Below are 19,151 nucleotides of genomic sequence, written 5' to 3' on the forward strand. Positions count from 1 at the left end.
TCTATTACCTATGTGTTGTTTATGATCTTGCATGCTCTCCGTTATTAGTAGAGGCTCTGGCCAAGTTTTTACTCTTAACTCCAAGAGGGAGTATTTATGCTCGATAGTGGGTTCATGCCTCCATTAAATCTGGGACAGTGACAGAAAGTTCTAAGGTTGTGGATGTGCTGTTGCCACTAGGGATAAAACATTGATGCTATGTCCGAGGATGTAGTTATTGATTACATTACGCACCATACTTAATGCAATTGTCTGTTGTTTTGCAACTTAATACTGGAAGGGGTTCGGATGATAACCTGAAGGTGGACTTTTTAGGCATAGATGCATGCTGGATAGCGGTCTATGTACTTTGTCGTAATGCCCAATTAAATCTCACAATACTTATCATATCATGTATGTGCATTGTTATGCCCTCTCTATTCGTCAATTGCCCGACTGTAATTTGTTCACCCAACATGCTATTTATCTTATGGGAGAGACACCTCTAGTGAACTGTGGACCCCGGTCCTATTCTTTACATCGCATACAATCTACTGCAATACTTGTTCAACTGTTTTCTGCAAACAATCATCTTCCACACAATACGGTTAATCCTTTGTTACAGCAAGCCGGTGAGATTGACAACCTCACTGTTTCGTTGGGGCAAAGTACTTTGGTTGTGTTGTGCAGGTTCCACGTTGGCGCCGGAATCCCTGGTGTTGCGCCGCACTACATCCCACCGCCATCAACCTTCAACGTGCTTCTTGGCTCCTCCTGGTTCGATAAATCTTGGTTTCTTTCTGAGGGAAAACTTGCTGCTGTGCGCATCATACCTTCCTCTTGGGGTTCCCAACGAACGTGTGAGTTACACGCCATCAGAGGACGCGACTGAGAATGTTTTTTTATCCGGCGCGCTCAAATCCCTTCGAAGGATGATTTGGGGACGCAACTGAACATGCTCTTACGGACTTGCCGTACAGACATACGTGTTGACGCGGTGGGTGGTTCACTGTCCTGAAATCAAGGAGTGAAAAAAATATGTACCAACACCGTGCCTCCACATCATCCCGTAAACCAGCTTCCGTAAGAGCATCTCCAGTCGCGTCCCCCAAAGCGTTCCCCAAAGAGATTTGGGACGCGCCGGACAAAAAATGCGTTCCAGCCGCGTCCCCCAAAGCCCATTTTTGTCCGGCACGGCCCGATACGGTGTCCGGTGCCCCGAGCCTGTCCCCGTCCCACAGGGGACGCACCGGGGACGCCGGACACACCGAAAAGCGAGGCGAACCAACGCGGGCCCGACCCGTCAGCGGCACGGAAGGCTAAAATCCCGTCGCCTACCTTTGGTCAAGCGACGTTAATGGCGTCCCTGTTTTCCCAGGCGACGCAGGGACGCGTCTCGTCATGCATGGCCGCGTGGCCGTCCGCGCCGGAGTTATTGCGTGCAACCACCCGCTGCCACCGCTGTTTTAAGACGCCCTGCAGTTCTCGCCGCGAACAATCCTTCTCGTCGCCGCCGCCTCCCCCCTCCCAGATCTTCTCCTCGCCGCTCCAAAAATGTCGAGCTCGTCCTCCCGCAAGATCGCCGCGGCCCGGCAGCCGGCCGCGGCAGCCTCACCGTGCCGGAGGCGTGGGCGCTGTACCACGCCCGGTATCCAGTCCCGCCGGACATGCGGCTGCCAAGCAGCAGCGGCTGGAAGATGGCCGTGAATGGCATTGGCGTTCCGCCGCCGCCGAAGCCGCGCACGGACCAATGGAGGGACGCCATCAAGGCCCGTCAGGCTCAACTCACCGCCGATGAGCGGTTGGATCCGACGTGGGTGGTCGACAACAACGACGCCTGGTGGACGACGTACTTCCAGGCGAAGTACGACGTCGAGATGCACAGCACCGACAACCTCGTCGGCGGCCCCAACAGATGGAACAGGGACGGCCGCACCCTGTTCTGGGGCGTTCCGGGGCGCACCCTCGAGAACGTCATCCGCGGCATCCGCAACGGCGCTCCAAGGCTGGAGATGCCGTCGTCGCCGTCTCCTCAATGGCAGCCGAGGAGGACGACGTACTCGTCCTCCTCACACTCTTCTTCCTCGGGACCGGCGCGATCGACGCCGTCCTCGTCTTACCGGTCGGCGCCCTACACCGTCCCCAAACGGGAGGTCAAGGAGGAGCCGGCGACGCCCGTCAACACGAGGCGTGGTGGCAGCGGCAGCCGGCGGCAGCAAGGGAGGCGCGGCGGCGCCCTCCTCATCTCGAAGCCGGAGGTGATGGAGGAGCCGGAGGAAGCGTCGCAGGCGGCGCTGCTGGCGGAGTACGAGCGGCAGCAGCGGCTCATCGCCAGCAGTGACGACCCCGAGGACTGCCCAGGGCTGCGGGCGGCGTTCTTGGCGTCCATGGACGACAAGGACGCCTGGAGGGGCGACCTGGACGCGGCGATCGCCATGTCCATCCGCGACTCCGGCAAGCCGCTGGTGGACCTCTCCGACGACGGCGAGGCAGGACCAAGCGGCTTGGTGAAGGACGAGCCCGTCGACGAGCGCGTCAAGCAGGATTTCGTCACCGACAACATGTACAACTTCCAGCAGTACTACGACGCCTCCGGCCGCCGCAAGTGGTTCTAGATTAGGTTTAGTTTAAATTTAGTCAAATTTCGTTTGAATCTATGTAAGTTTGGACGAATCTTAATCGAATCTCGTTAAGTTTAAAATTTCCGAAATTTCGTTTGGGGGACGCGACTGGGGAGCGACGTCCCCCAAACGCGGCACGAACGAAACACGTCCCCCAAACGCTCAATCCGGCGCGGTTTGGGGGACGGTTTGGGGGACGCGGCTGGAGATGCTCTAAGTGTAGCATTATTGTGCAGTTTGTGTTGGTAGCCAAGGGTATGTACGGTCGGCAAGGGTATTTGCACATATGGTTGACTGGCCTACCCTTTTGTTGATTAATGGAAATGTCAATTATTTTTCCCTCACTGGTAGAAAAAAGGGCTTCCGTCCAGCCCCATTAGTCGCGGAAATATTCGAACCGCGACTAAAGGGGGCTTTAGTCGCGGTTCGGGAGGCAATCCACGACTAATGCTCCATCCGAAATGAAAGGGTACCCCTTTAGTCGCGATTGGTAACACCAACCGGGACTAAAGGGTTATGGAAGGATGCGCCCAGCGGAAAAACCTTTAGTCGCGGTTGGGGACACCACCCTTTAGTCGCGGTTGGTGTTCCCAACTGCGACTAAAGGTTTTTCCGCATTTTTCACTCCCCACGCACCCTGCACACCCCCCCCCCCCGTGGATCGCCTTTTTTTGCTTTGTAAAATACAAAAGAAAATGATAGAAAATTCAAAAAAAAAAATTGTTTTCAGATTCTTGGATGTTATGCAACCTACTATTCGGAGAAATTAAAAAATTCGAATTTTCATTTTTTTTGCAAATTGTTTTTAAAAAATGGTAAAACCGCAATAACTTTTGCATACGACGTCGGAAAAAAACATATAATATATCAAAAAAATCCTGGGAAAAAGCTCTAGAAAATAACTATGGTTGGCTTGTTCCTGAAAATTTGTTTGATGAGAATAGCAAGCCTAAGAGTAATGAAAAATGAGCCTCTGAAACTTACATAGATAAGATACAATGCATAGTTGAGAAAACTCCAAACCTCTCTGTTGATGCTTCATCTCTTGATAATACTTGATTCACACTTTCTGCGCCTAGCTGAAAGGTGTTAAAGAAAAGCGCTTATGGGAGACAACCCATTATTTTACTCCAGCACTTTTGTTTTATATTTGAGTCTTGGAAGTTGTTACTACTGTAGCAACCTCTCCTTATCTTTATTTTATTTCATTGTTGTGCCAAGTAAAGTCTTTGATAGTAAAGTCAATACTAGATTTGGATTACTGCGCAGAAACAGATTTCTTGCTGTCACGAATTTGAGTAGAATTCTCTGTAGGTAACTCAGAAAAATCTGCCAATTTACGTGCGTGATCCTCAGATATGTACGCAGCTTTCATTCCATTTGAGCATTTTCATCTGAGCAAGTTAAGTGCCCCAGGAAAATTCGTCTTTACGGACTGTTCTGTTTTGACAGATTCTGCCTTTTATTTCGCATTGCCTGTTTTGCTATGTGTGATGGATTTCTTTGTTCCATTAACTTTCAGTAGCTTTGTGCAATGTCCAGAAGTGTTAAGAATGATTATGTCACCTCTGAATACATGAATTTTCAATTATGCACTAACCCTCTAATGAGTTTGTTTTGAGTTTGGTGTGGAGGAAGTTTTCAAGGTCAAGAGAGGATGATGATACAATATGATCAAGAAGAGTGAAAAGTCTAAGCTTGGGGATGCCCCCGTGGTTCATCCCTGCATATTTCAAGAAGACTCAAGCATCTAAGCTTGGGGATGCCCAAGGCATCCCCTTCTTCATCGACAACTTATCAGGTCACCTCTAGTGAAACTATATTTTTATTCAGTCACATCTTATGTGCTTTACTTGGAGCGTCTGTTTGCTTTTGTTTTTGTTTTTGTTTGAATAAAATCGGATCCTAGCATTCTTTGTATGGGAGAGAGACATGCTCCGCTGTTGCATATGAACACATGTGTTCTTAGTGCTACTTTTAATGTTCATGGCGAAGGTTGAAAACTGCTTCGTTCATTGTTATATAGTTGGAAACGGAAAATGCTTCATGTGGTAATTGTTATAATATCTTGAATAATTTGATACTTGGCAATTGTTGTGCTCATATAGATCATGTTTAAGCTCTTGCATCATGTACTTTGCACCTATTAATGAAGAACTACATAGAGCTTGTTAAAATTTGGTTTGCATGATTGGTCTCTCTAAGTCTAGATATTTTCTGGTTAAGGTGTTTGAACAACAAGGAAGACAGCGTAGAGTCTTATAATGCTTGCAATATGTTCTTATGTAAGTTTTGCTGTACCCGTTTATACTTGAGTTTGCTTCAAACAACCTTGCTAGCCTAAGCCTTGTATTGAGAGGGATTACTTCTCGTGCATCCAAATCCTTGAGCCAAAAACTATGCCATTTGTGTCCACCATACCTACCTACTACATGGTATTTCTTTGCCATTCCAAAGTAAATTACTTGAGTGCTACCTTTAAACTTCTATTATTTGCCTTTACAATACATAGCTCATGGGAAAATAGCCTTAAAAACTATTGTGGTGAAGAATATGTACTTATGTATCTTATTTCTTAGTAAGTTGCTTGTTGAGCGGTAACCATGTTTCTGGGGACGCCATAAACTTTTACCTTTGTTGAATATCATGTGAGTTGCTATGCATGTTCGTCTTATCTGAAGTAAGGACGATTTTCATGATCAAATGGTTTGAGTATGCATATTGTTAGAGAAGAACATTGGGCCGCTAACTAAAGCCATGAATCATGGTGGAAGTTTCAGTTTGGACACAAATCCTCAATCTCTTATGAGAATATTATCTGTTGTTGAATGCTTAAGCATTAAAAGAGGAGTCCATTATCTGTTGTCTATGTTGTCCCGGTATGGATGTCTATGTTGAGAATAATCAAAAGCGAGAAATCCAATGCGAACTTTCTCTTTAGACCTCTGTACAGGCGGCATAGAGGTACCCCTTTGTGACACTTGGTTGAAACATATGTTATGCAATGATAATCCGTGTTAATCCAAGCTAATTAGGACAATGTGCGAGCACTATTAGTATTCTATGCATGAGGCTTGCAACTTATAGGATATCTTATACATAACACATATGATTTATTACTACCGTTGACAAAATTGTTTCTATGTTTTCAAAATGAAAAGCTCTAGCACAAAAATAGTAATCCATGCTTCCCTCTGCGAAGGGTCATTCTTTTACTTTATGTTGAGTCAGTTTACCTACTTCTTTCTATCTTAGAAGCAAACACTTGTGTAAACTGTGTGCATTGATTCTTACATGTTTACCTATTGCACTTGTTATATTACTTTGTGTTGACAATTATCCATGAGATATATATGTTGAAGTTAAAAGCAACTGCTGAAACTTAAATCTTCCTTTGTGTTGTTTCAAAGCTTTCCACTAAGAATTTATTGCTTTATGAGTAACTCTTATGCAAGTCTTATTGATGCTTGTCTTGAAAGTATTATTCATGAAAAGTCTTTGCTATATGATTCAGTTGTTTACTCATTGTCTTCACCATTGCTTCGAATCGCTGCATTCATCTCATGTGCTTTACAATAGTATTGATCAAGATTATGATAGCATGTCACTTCAGAAATTATCCTTGTTATCGTTTACCTACTCGAGGGCGAGTAGGAACTAAGCTTGGGGATGCTTGATACGTCTGAAACGTATCTATAATTTCTTATGTTCCATGCTACTTTTATGATGATACTCACATGTTTTATACACATTATATGTCATTATTATGCATTTTCCGGCACTAACCTATTGACGAGATGCCGAAGAGCTAGTTGTTGTTTTCTGCTGTTTTTTGTTTCAGAAATCCTACAAAGGAAATATTCTCGGAATTGGACGAAATCAACACCCAGGGTCTTATTTTTACACGAAGCTTCCAGAAGACCGAAAGGGAAATGAAGTGGGGCGACGAGGCGCCGACACAACAGGGCCGCGCGACCAGGGCTGGGCCCACGCCGCCCTAGCGTGTGGGGCCCTCGTGTCGCCCCTAAACCTACCCTTCCGCCTACTTAAAGCCTTCGTCGCGAAACCCCCAGTACCGAGAGCCACGATACGGAAAACCTTCCAGAGACGTAGCCGCCGCCAATCCCATCTCGGGGGATTCAGGAGATCGCCTTCGGCACCATGCCGGAGAGGGGAATCATCTCCCGGAGGGCTCTTCATCGCCATGATCGCCTCCGGATTGATGTGTGAGTAGTTCACCCCTGGACTATGGGTCCATAGCAGTAGCTAGATGGTTGTCTTCTCCTCATTGTGCTACCATGTTAGATCTTGTGAGCTGCCTATCATGATCAAGATCATCTATTTGTAATGCTACATGTTGTGTTTGTTGGGATCCGATGAATATTGAATACTATGTCAAGTTGATTATCAATCTATCATATATGTTGTTTATGTTCTTGCATGCTCTCCGTTCCTAGTAGAGGCTCTGACCAAGTTGATACTTGTAACTCCAAGAGGGAGTATTTATGCTCGATAGTGGGTTCATGCCTCCATTGAATCTGGGACAGTGACAAAAAGTTCTAAGGTTGTGGATGTGCTGTTGCCACTAGGATAAAACATCGATGCTTTGTCTAAGGATATTTGTGTTGATTACATTACGCACCATACTTAATGCAATTGTCTTTTGTTTGCAACTTAATACCGGAAGGGGTTCGGATGATAACCTGAAAGTGGACTTTTTAGGCATAGATGCATGCTGGATAGCGGTATATGTACTTTGTCGTAATGCCCTGATTAAATCTCATAGTACTCATCATGATATATGTATGTGCATTGTTATGCCTTCTTTATTTGTCAATTGCCCAACTGTAATTCTTTCACCCAACATGCTATTTATCTTATGGGAGAGACACCGCTAGTGAACTGTGGACCCCGGTCCATTCTTTACATCTGAAATACAATCTACTGCAATACTTGTTCTTTACTGTTCTTCGCAAACAAACATCATCTTCCACACTATACGGTTAATCCTTTGTTTACAGCAAGCCGGTGAGATTGACAACCTCACTGTTACGTTGGGGCAAAGTACTTTGATTGTGTTGTGCAGGTTCCACGTTGGCGCCGAAATCCCTGGTGTTGCGCCGCACTACACTCCGTCACCAACGACCTTCATTTGATCCTTGACTCCTACTGGTTCGATAAACCTTGGTTTCTTACTGAGGGAAACTTGCTGCTACACGCATCACACCTTCCACTTGGGGTTCCCAATGGGCGTGTGCTTTACGCGTATCAACGCCTTCCAAGATTTAAAAAACTAAAGGTGGTGGCCATTTTTTTTGGCATGGTCACTAATCTATAGTTTATTTTCATCATACAACTAATATGTTAAGAAACATGACTTTCTCTTCGTTTTATGACAAAATTGTATTGGCGCTATCAATGGTACTCATGTGACTGCTACATTGCCAAAAATCACAATGTTCCGCATACAAGGGAAGGAAACACTACACCAGCCAGAATATGCTAATTGTTGTTGATTTCGATCTAGAGTTCACATATGTGCTAGCTGGTTGGGAAGGATTTGCTCATGATACAAACACTTTCACTAACAACTTGTCTAGAGCTGATGGGTTAAACATCCTGATGGTAAGTTCTATCTAGAAGATGATGGATATGCATGCCTCTAGGATTCTACCGCCCTTTAGGAAAAGCAAGTACCATGTGAATGAGTTCACTGCTAGGGACATATCACATCTAGAAAACATTCAACACTCACGAGACCCAAGTTAACTTGCTTGTTGCATTCTTCATGGCTGGATCTTAGGTTGGGGTATAGATGAGCTTGTGCATGAGGAAGTTGCGGATGATGAGGTTAAGACTGGCCATGAGTCGGGGAAGGCCACAATGAAGCCTAGAAAAACTAGAGGATGACATGGAAAAACACAATGTGGAATGATAGATGTAACGTCACTATTTGAGAAGGGGAAGAACCCGGAAGAAGAAGGATAAAGAAGGTTGAACACCCTCCTTGACCTCGTGGTGCTAGGTGGTCATTACTCGTTGAGAACGAAGTCCCTAAAACGCTGATACGTCTCCGACGTATCGATAATTTCTTATGTTCCATGCCACATTATTGATGTTATCTACATGTTTTATGCACACTTTATGTCATATTCGTGCATTTTCTGGAACTAACCTATTAACAAGATGCCGAAGTGCCGATTCTTTGTTTCTGCTGTTTTTGGTTTCAGAAATCCTAGTAAGGAAATATTCTCGGAATTGGACGAAATCAAAGCCCAGGGGCCTATTTTCTCACGAAGCTTCCAGAAGTCCGAAGGAGAGACGAAGAGGGGCCACGGAGGGGCCACACTATAGGGCGGCGCGGCCCCCCCTTGGCCGCGCCGGCCTGTAGTGTGGGGCCCCCGTGCCGCCTCTTGACCTGCCCTTCCGCCTATAAAAAGTCTCCGTGACGAAACCCCCAGTACCGAGAACCACGATACGGAAAACCTTCCAGAGACGCCGCCAACGCCGATCCCATCTCGGGGGATCCAGGAGATCGCCTCCGGCACCCTGCCGGAGAGGGGAATCATCTCCCGGAGGACTCTACGCCGCCATGGTCGCCTCCGGTGTGATGTGTGAGTAGTCTACCCCTGGACTATGGGTCCATAGCAGTAGCTAGATGGTTGTCTTCTCCCCATTGTGCTATCATTGTCGGATCTTGTGAGCTGCCTAACATGATCAAGATCATCTATCTGTAATTCTATATGTTGCGTTTGTTGGGATCCGATGAATAGAGAATACTTGTTATGTTGATTATCAAAGTTATGCTATGTGTTGTTTATGATCTTGCATGCTCTCCGTTACTAGTAGATGCTCTGGCCAAGTAGATGCTTGTAACTCCAAGAGGGAGTACTTATGCTCGATAGTGGGTTCATGCCTGCATTGACACTGGGACAAAGGATGAGAAAGTTCTAAGGTTGTGTTGTCTTTGTTGCCACTAGGGATAAAACATTAGTGCTATGTTCAAGGATGTAGTCACTAGTTACATTACGCACCATACTTAATGCAATTGTCTGTTGTTTGCAACTTAATACCGGAGGGGGTTCGGATGATAACTTTGAAGGTGGACTTTTTAGGCATAGATGCAGTTGGATGACGGTCTATGTACTTTGTCGTAATGCCCAATTAAATCTCACTATACTCATCATGATATGTATGTGCATGGTCATGCTCTCTTTATTTGTCAATTGCCCAACTGTAATTTGTTCACCCAACATGCTGTTCGTCTTATGGGAGAGACACCTCTAGTGAACTGTGGACCCCGGTCCAATTCTCTTAATGAAATACAATCTCTTGCAATACTTGTTCTACTGTTTTCTGCAAACAATCATCTTCCACACAATACGGTTAATCCTTTGTTACAGCAAGCCGGTGAGATTGACAACCTCACTGTTTCGTTGGGGCAAAGTACTTTGGTTGTGTTGTGCAGGTTTCACGTTGGCGCCGGAATCACTGGTGTTGCGCCGCACTACATCCCGCCACCATCAACCTTCAACGTGCTTCTTGGCTCCTCCTGGTTCGATAAACCTTGGTTTCTTTCTGAGGGAAAACTTGCTGCTGTGCGCATCATACCTTCCTCTTGGGGTTGCCCAACGAACGTGTGAAATACACGCCATCAAGCACTTTTTCTGGCGCCGTTGCCGGGGAGATCAAGACACGCTGCAAGGGGAGTCTCCACTTCTCAATCTCTTTACTTTGTTTTTGTCTTGCTTAGTTTTATTTACTACTTTGTTTGCTGCACTAAATCAAAATACAAAAAAATTAGTTGCTAGTTTTACTTTATTTGCTATCTTGTTTGCTATATCAAAAATACAAAAAAATTAGTTTACTTGCATTTACTTTATCTAGTTTGCTTTATTTACTGTTGCTAAAATGGCCAACGCTGAAAATACTAAGTTGTGTGACTTCACAACCACAAATAATAATGATTTCTTATGCACACCTATTGCTCCACCTGCTACTACAGCAGAATTCTTTGAAATTAAACCTGCTTTACTGAATCTTGTTATGCGAGAGCAATTTTCTGGTGTTAGTTCTGATGATGCTGCTGCCCATCTTAATAATTTTGTTGAATTATGTGAAATGCAAAAGTATAAGGATGTAGATGGTGACATTATAAAATTAAAATTGTTCCCTTTCTCATTAAGAGGAAGAGCTAAAGATTGGTTGCTATCTCCGCCTAAGAATAGTATTGATTCATGGACTAAATGCAAGGATGCTTTTATTGGTAGATATTATCCCCCTGCTAAAATTATATCTTTGAGGAGTAGCATAATGAATTTTAAACAATTAGATACTGAACATGTTGCTCAAGCTTGGGAAAGAATGAAATCTCTGGTTAAAAATTGCCCAACCCATGGACTGACTACTTGGATGATCATCCAAACCTTCTATGCGGGACTAAATTTTTCTTCACGGAATTTATTGGATTCAGCTGCTGGAGGTACCTTTATGTCCATCACTCTTGGTGAAGCAACAAAGCTTCTTGATAATATGATGATCAACTACTCTGAATGGCACACGGAAAGAGCTCCACAAGGTAAGAAGGTAAATTCTGTCGAAGAAACCTCTTCCTTGAGTGATAAGATTGATGCTATTATGTCTATGCTTGTGAATGATAGGACTAATATTGATCCTAATAATGTTCCGTTAGCTTCATTGGTTGCACAAGAAGAACATGTTGATGTAAACTTCATTAAAAATAATAATTTCAACAACAATGCTTACCGGAACAATTCTAGTAACAACTATAGGCCATATCCTTATAATAATGGCAACGGCTATGGTAATTCTTATGGGAATTCTTACAACAATAATAGGAGTTCACCCCCTGGACTTGAAGCCATGCTTAAAGAATTTATTAGTACACAAACTGCTTTTAACAAATCTGTTGAAGAAAAGCTTGGGAAAATTGATATACTTGCTTCTAAAGTCGATAGTCTTGCTGCTGATGTTGATCTTTTGAAATCAAAAATTTTGCCTAATGAGAATCATCATAATAAAATTACTACTACAGCAAATGCCATTCAAGTTAGAATTAATGAGAATATAAGATTAATGGCTGAACTGCGTGCTAGGTGGGATAGAGAAGAAAATGAAAAACTAGCTAAAGAAAAGAATATAGCTAAAGTTTGGACTATTACCACCACTAGTAATGCTAATGCTACACATGTTGCTGCACCTCCTACTCATACTAATAAAAGAATTGGTGTTAGCAATGTTTCCACTTCTAATGCAAAGCGCGAAAAACTGCTCGAAAGCTGCTAAAAGCTATTTGAAACCGCTTGTGATAAAGCTGCTGAAATTTTTTCCAACATTGGGGATGATGATCCCATTGCTTTAGATTATAATGGTTTGAATTTTGATGATTGCCACATCTCTGAAGTTATAAAGTTCTTGCAAAAACTTGCTAAAAGTCCTAATGCTAGTGCTATAAATTTGGCTTTCACGCAACATATTACAAATGCTCTCATAAAAGCTAGAGAAGAGAAACTAGAGCGCGAAGCCTCTATTCCTAAAAAGCTAGAGGATGGTTGGGAGCCCATCATTAAGATGAAGATTAAAGATTTTGATTGTAATGCTTTATGTGATCTTGGTGCAAGTATTTCTGTTATGCCTAAGAAAATTTATAATATGCTTGACTTGCCACCGCTGAAAAATTGTTATTTGGATGTTAATCTTGCTGATCATTCTACAAAGAAACCTTTGGGGAAAGTTGATAATGTTCGCATTACCGTTAACAATAACCTTGTTCCCGTTGATTTTGTTGTCTTGGATATTGAATGCAATGCATCTTGTCCCATTATATTGGGAAGACCTTTTCTTCGAACTGTTGGTGCTATTATTGATATGAAGGAAGGTAATATAAAATATTAATTTCCTCTCAAGAAAGGTATGGAACACTTCCCTAGAAAGAGAATGAAGGTACCTTTTGATTCTATTATGAGGACAAATTATGATGTTGACACTTCGTCTCTTGATAATACTTGATACACACTTTCTGCGCCTAGCTGAAAGGCGTTAAAGAAAAGCGCTTATGGGAGACAACCCATGTTTTTACCTACAGTACTTTGTTTTTATTTTGTGTCTTGGAAGTTGTTTACTACTGTAGCAACCTCTCCTTATCTTAGTTTTGTGTTTTGTTGTGCCAAGTTAAGCCGTTGATAGAAAAGTAAGTACTAGATTTGGATTACTGCACAGTTCCAGATTTCTTTGCTGTCACGAATCTGGGTCCACCTCCCTGTAGGTAGCTCAGAAAATTAAGCCAATTTACGTGCATGATCCTCAGATATGTACGCAACTTTCATTCAATTTGAGCATTTTCATTTGAGCAAGTCTGGTGCCATTTTAAAATTCGTCAATACGAACTGTTCTGTTTTGACAGATTCTGCCTTTTATTTCGCATTGCCTCTTTCGCTATGTTGGATGAATTTCTTTGATCCACTAATGTCCAGTAGCATTATGCAATGTCCAGAAGTGTTAAGAATGATTGTGTCACCTCTGAATATGTCAATTTATATTGTGCACTAACCCTCTAATGAGTTGTTTCGAGTTTGGTGTGGAGGAAGTTTTCAAGGATCAAGAGAGGAGTATGATGCAACATGATCAAGGAGAGTGAAAGCTCTAAGCTTGGGGATGCAGCCGGTGGTTCACCCCTGCATATATCAAGAAGACTCAAGCGTCTAAGCTTGGGGATGCCCAAGGCATCCCCTTCTTCATCGACAACATTATCAGGTTCCTCCCCTGAAACTATATTTTTATTCCATCACATCTTATGTGCTTTTTCTTGGAGCGTCGGTTTGTTTTTGTTTTTTGTTTTGTTTGAATAAAATGGATCCTAGCATTCACTTTATGGGAGAGAGACACGCTCCGCTGTAGCATATGGACAAGTATGTCCTTGGTTTCTACTCATAGTATTCATGGCGAAGTTTCTCCTTCGTTAAATTGTTATATGGTTGGAATTGGAAAATGATACATGTAGTAATTGCTATAAATGTCTTGGGTAATGTGATACTTGGCAATTGTTGTGCTCATGATTAAGCTCTTGCATCATATGCTTTGCACCCATTAATGAAGAAATACATAGAGCATGCTAAAATTTGGTTTGCATATTTGGTTTCTCTAAGGTCTAGATAATTTCTAGTATTGAGTTTGAACAACAAGGAAGACGGTGTAGAGTCTTATAATGTTTTCAATATGTCTTTTATGTGAGTTTTGCTGCACCGGTTCATCCTTGTGTTTGTTTCAAATAAGCCTTGCTAGCCTAAACCTTGTATCGAGAGGGAATACTTCTCATGCATCCAAAATACTTGAGCCAACCACTATGCCATTTGTGTCCACCATACCTACCTATACTACATGGTATTTTCCGCCATTCCAAAGTAAATTGCTTGAGTGCTACCTTTAAAATTCCATCATTCACCTTTGCAATATATAGCTCATGGGACAAATAGCTTAAAAACTATTGTGGTATTGAATATGTAATTATGCACTTTATCTCTTATTAAGTTGCTTGTTGTGCGATAAGCATGTTCACTAGGGACGCCATCAACTTTTCATTGTTGAATTTCATGTGAGTTGCTATGCATGTTCGTCTTGTCTGAAGCAAGAGAGATCTACCACCATATGGTTAAGCATGCATATGTTAGAGAAGAACATCGGGCCGCTAACTAAAGCCATGCTCCATGGTGGAAGTTTCAGTTTTGGACAATAATCCTCAAATCTCAAATGAGAAAATTATTAATTGTTGTTATATGCTTATGCATAAAAGAGGAGTCCAATATCTCGTTGTCTATGTTGTCCCGGTATGGATGTCTAAGTTGAAGAATAATCAATAGCGAGAAATCCAATGCGAGCTTTCTCCTTAGACCTTTGTACGGGCGGCATAGAGGTACCCCTTTGTGACACTTGGTAAAAACAATGCATTGTGATGACCCGGTAGTCCAAGCTAATTAGGACAAGGTGCGGGCACTATTAGTACGCTATGCATGAGGCTTGCAACTTATAAGATATAATTTACATGATGCATATGCTTTATTACTACCGTTGACAAAATTGTTTCATGTTTTCAAAATCAAAGCTCTAGCACAAATATAGCAATCGATGCTTTTCCTCTATGGAGGACCATTCTTTTACTTTCAATGTTGAGTCGGTTCACCTAGTTCTCTCCACCTCACGAAGCAACCACTTGTGTGAACTGTGCATTGATTCCTACATACTTGCTTATTGCACTTATTATATTACTCTATGTTGACAATATCCATGAGATATACATGTTACAAGTTGAAAGCAACCGCTGAAACTTAATCTTCTTTTGTGTTGCTTCAATATCTCTACTTTGAATTATTGCTTTATGAGTTAACTCTTATGCAAGACTTATTGATGCTTGTCTTGAAGTGCTATTCATGAAAAGTCTTTGCTATATGATTCACTTGTTTACTCATGTCATATACATTGTTTTGATCGCTGCATTCACTACATATGCTTTACAAATAGTATGATCAAGATTATGATGGCATGTCACTCCGAAATTATACGTGTTATCGTTTTACCTGCTCGGGACGAAGCAGAACTAAGCTTGGGGATGCTGATACGTCTCCGACGTATCGATAATTTCTTATGTTCCATGCCACATTATTGATGTTATCTACATGTTTTATGCACACTTTATGTCATATTCGTGCATTTTCTGGAACTAACCTATTAACAAGATGCCGAAGTGCCGATTCTTGTTTCTGCTTGTTTTTGGTTTCAGAAATCCTAGTAAGGAAATATTCTCGGAATTGGACGAAATCAAAGCCCGGGGGCCTATTTTCTCACGAAGCTTCCAGTCCGAAGGAGAGACGAAGAGGGGCCACGGAGGGGCCACACTATAGGCGGCGCGGCCCCCCTTGGCCGCGCCGGCCTGTAGTGTGGGGCCCCCGTGCCGCCTCTTGACCTGCCCTTCCGCCTATAAAAAGTCTCCGTGACGAAACCCCCGCATCGAGAACCACGATACGGAAAACCTTCCGGAGACGCCGCCAACGCCGATCCCATCTCGGGGGATCCAGGAGATCGCCTCCGGCACCTGCCGGAGAGGGGAATCATCTCCCGGAGGACTCTACGCCGCCATGGTCGCCTCCGGTGTGATGTGTGAGTAGTCTACCCCTGGACTATGGGTCCATAGCAGTAGCTAGATGGTTGTCTTCTCCCCATTGTGCTATCATTGTCGGATCTTGTGAGCTGCCTAACATGATCAAGATCATCTATCTGTAATTCTATATGTTGCATTTGTTGGGATCCGATGAATAGAGAATACTTGTTATGTTGATTATCAAAGTTATGCTATGTGTTGTTTATGATCTTGCATGCTCTCCGTTACTAGTAGATGCTCTGGCCAAGTAGATGCTTGTAACTCCAAGAGGGAGTACTTATGCTCGATAGTGGGTTCATGCCTCGCATTGACACCGGGACGATGTGAGAAAGTTCTAAGGTTGTGTTGTGCTGTTGCCACTAGGGATAAAACATTAGTGCTATGTTCAAGGATGTAGTCACTAGTTACATTACGCACCATACTTAATGCAATTGTCTGTTGTTTGCAACTTAATACTGGAGGGGGTTCGGATGATAACCTGAAGGTGGACTTTTTAGGCATAGATGCAGTTGGATGACGGTCTATGTACTTTGTCGTAATGCCCAATTAAATCTCACTATACTCATCATGATATGTATGTGCATGGTCATGCTCTCTTTATTTGTCAATTGCCCAACTGTAATTTGTTCACCCAACATGCTGTTCGTCTTATGGGAGAGACACCTCTAGTGAACTGTGGACCCCGGTCCAATTCTCTTACTGAAATACAATCTACTGCAATACTTGTTCTACTGTTTTCTGCAAACAATCATCTTCCACACAATACGGTTAATCCTTTGTTACAGCAAGCCGGTGAGATTGACAACCTCACTGTTTCGTTGGGGCAAAGTACTTTGGTTGTGTTGTGCAGGTTTCACGTTGGCGCCGGAATCACTGGTGTTGCGCCGCACTACATCCCGCCGCCATCAACCTTCAACGTGCTTCTTGGCTCCTCCTGGTTCGATAAACCTTGGTTTCTTTCTGAGGGAAAACTTGCTGCTGTGCGCATCATACCTTCCTCTTGGGGTTGCCCAACGAACGTGTGAAATACACGCCATCAAACGCGACGATGATAATGTTGATGGATAACCCTCGTTTCAACGGTATGTGTGTGCACGTAGTTTGCAATAATGCTACTTCTACGGATGGATCATTAGAGCATCTCCAGTCACGTCCCCAAACCGTTCCCCAAACGGCGCCAGATTGAGCGTTTGGGGGACGTGTTTCATTCGTGCCGCATTTGGGGAACGTCGCTCCCCAGCCGCATCCCCCAAACGCCGCCCCCAAACATTGAAATACTTTTTTTTGCATTTTTATTTCAATAAAGAGAAGAAATATTCTAAAAACTAATACATAATTGGGAACGTGGTTTACACGAAGATATAATTTTGAACATGGTTTTCCATCAAATAATACATAGTTTGAACCACGGTTGACACAAATATAAAATATTACAAAATTACTAAACCTAACTAGGCCGGGCATCGAAGATTTCGTGTGTTCGCTGCCAAGAAAGAACACTCGAGGGCACACCCAGTCACCCAAACTGGAAAATCCAGCTGGTGAGGGTGCCCCTGTTCGTTCTTCCGAGGAAGAACAACCAGAAAACTAAGTGCATATATTCGCTGCGAAGAAACAACACTCTTCAGTCGTCGTCCTCCTCGGCGCTGTCGCCGTGGTAGTTCCGGTGGCAACGCGTCTCGTCGAACACCTTGACGCTCATGTCCCTGTCCTCAAAGTAGGAGAACACGAGCACGAAGCCGGCTTCGAGGCGGTGGTAGCGCGCGAACTTCTCCCAGCCGATGTGGAGGTACATTTTTCCGCGCGCGTCATAGATCACGTCGACGATCCACCGGCAGAAGCCGCAGTCATCCTTCCGCAGATGCAGTGAGCCCGGGCGCGCGTCGCTGGCGACGAAGTCGGCGAAGGTGTCCGGCAGCCTCTGGATGCCGTGTGGGTCGCCCTTGAGGACGACGATGAACTCAAACAACACGGGACCCTCCTCGTCCTGCATGTCCGACATTGAGGATGACGACGACGTCACAGGCGACGGTGATCGTGCACCTCTGCTGCGGCCACGACCACGACCACGGCCGCGAGCTCGGCCTCCGCCTCTACCAGCCATGGCGTCGACTCTTGAGATGGTGGTGGCTAGGGTTGGGGAGGGAGGCGCTAGGGTTTGTGTGTGAGAGGGACGATGAGAGGCTGCCCTTTTTATAGGCCGGAGGGAGGTGGGGGAGCGGTGGCGCTCATTAATGCTGGCACGCAGAGCTAGGCGCGACGAGACGCTTCACTACACCTCTGCGGGAACTGCACCATCGCTGCGCGCCAATAACTTCCGTCGCGAGGTAGGCGACGGTTAGGTTAAAATTCAATGTGCCGCTGACACGTCGGTCCCGCCACTTCCCGCCTCGCTTTTCGGTGTGTCCGGCGTTCCCGGAGCGTCCCCTGTGTAGCGGGGATGGGCTCGGGGCGCCGGACACCGTATCGGGCCGCGCCGGACAAAAATGGGCTTTGGGGGACGCGGCTGGAACGCATTTTTTGTCCGGCGCGTCCCAAATCCCTTTGGGGAACGCAGCTCCTTGATTTCAGGACAGTGAACCACCCACCGCGTCAACACGTATGTCTGTACGGCAAGTCCGTAAGAGCATGTTCAGTTGCGTCCCCAAATCATCCACATCATCTCGTAAACCAGCTTCCGTAAGAGCATCTCCAGTCGCGTCCCCCAAAGCGTTCCCCAAAGCCCCGAGCCTGTCCCCGTCCCACAGGGGACGCACCGGGGACGCCGGACACACCGAAAAGCGAGGCGAACCGACGCGGGCCCGACCCGTCAGCGGCACGGAAGGCTAAAACCCCGTCGCCTACCTTTGGTCAAGCGACGTTAATGGCGTTCCTGTTTTCCCAGGCGACACAGGGACGCGTCTCGTCGTGCATGGCCGCGTGGCCGTCCGCGCCGGAGTTATTGCGTGCAACCACCCGCTGCCGCCGCTGTTTTAAGACGCCCTGCAGTTCTCGCCGCTCACAATCCTTCTTGTCGCCGCCGCCTCCCCCCTCCCAGATATTCTCCTCGCCGCTCCAAAAATGTCGAGCTCGTCCTCCCGCAAGATCGCCGCGGCGAACGGCTTCGGCCGCGGCAGCCTCACCGTGCCGGAGGCGTGGGCGCTGTACCACGCCCGATATCCAGTCCCGCCGGACATGCGGCTGCCAAGCAGCAGCGGCTGGAAGATGGCCGTGAACGGCATTGGCGTTCCGCCGCCGCCGAAGCCGCGCACGGACCAATGGAGGGACGCCATCAAGGCCCGTCGGGCTCAACTCACCGCCGAGGAGCGGTTGGATCCGACGTGGGTGGTCGACAACAACGACGCCTGGTGGACGACGTACTTCCAGGCGAAGTACGACGT

The sequence above is a fragment of the Lolium perenne genome, chromosome 7 (genome assembly GCF_019359855.2).
Source record: "Lolium perenne isolate Kyuss_39 chromosome 7, Kyuss_2.0, whole genome shotgun sequence".
NCBI lineage: Eukaryota > Viridiplantae > Streptophyta > Magnoliopsida > Poales > Poaceae > Lolium > Lolium perenne.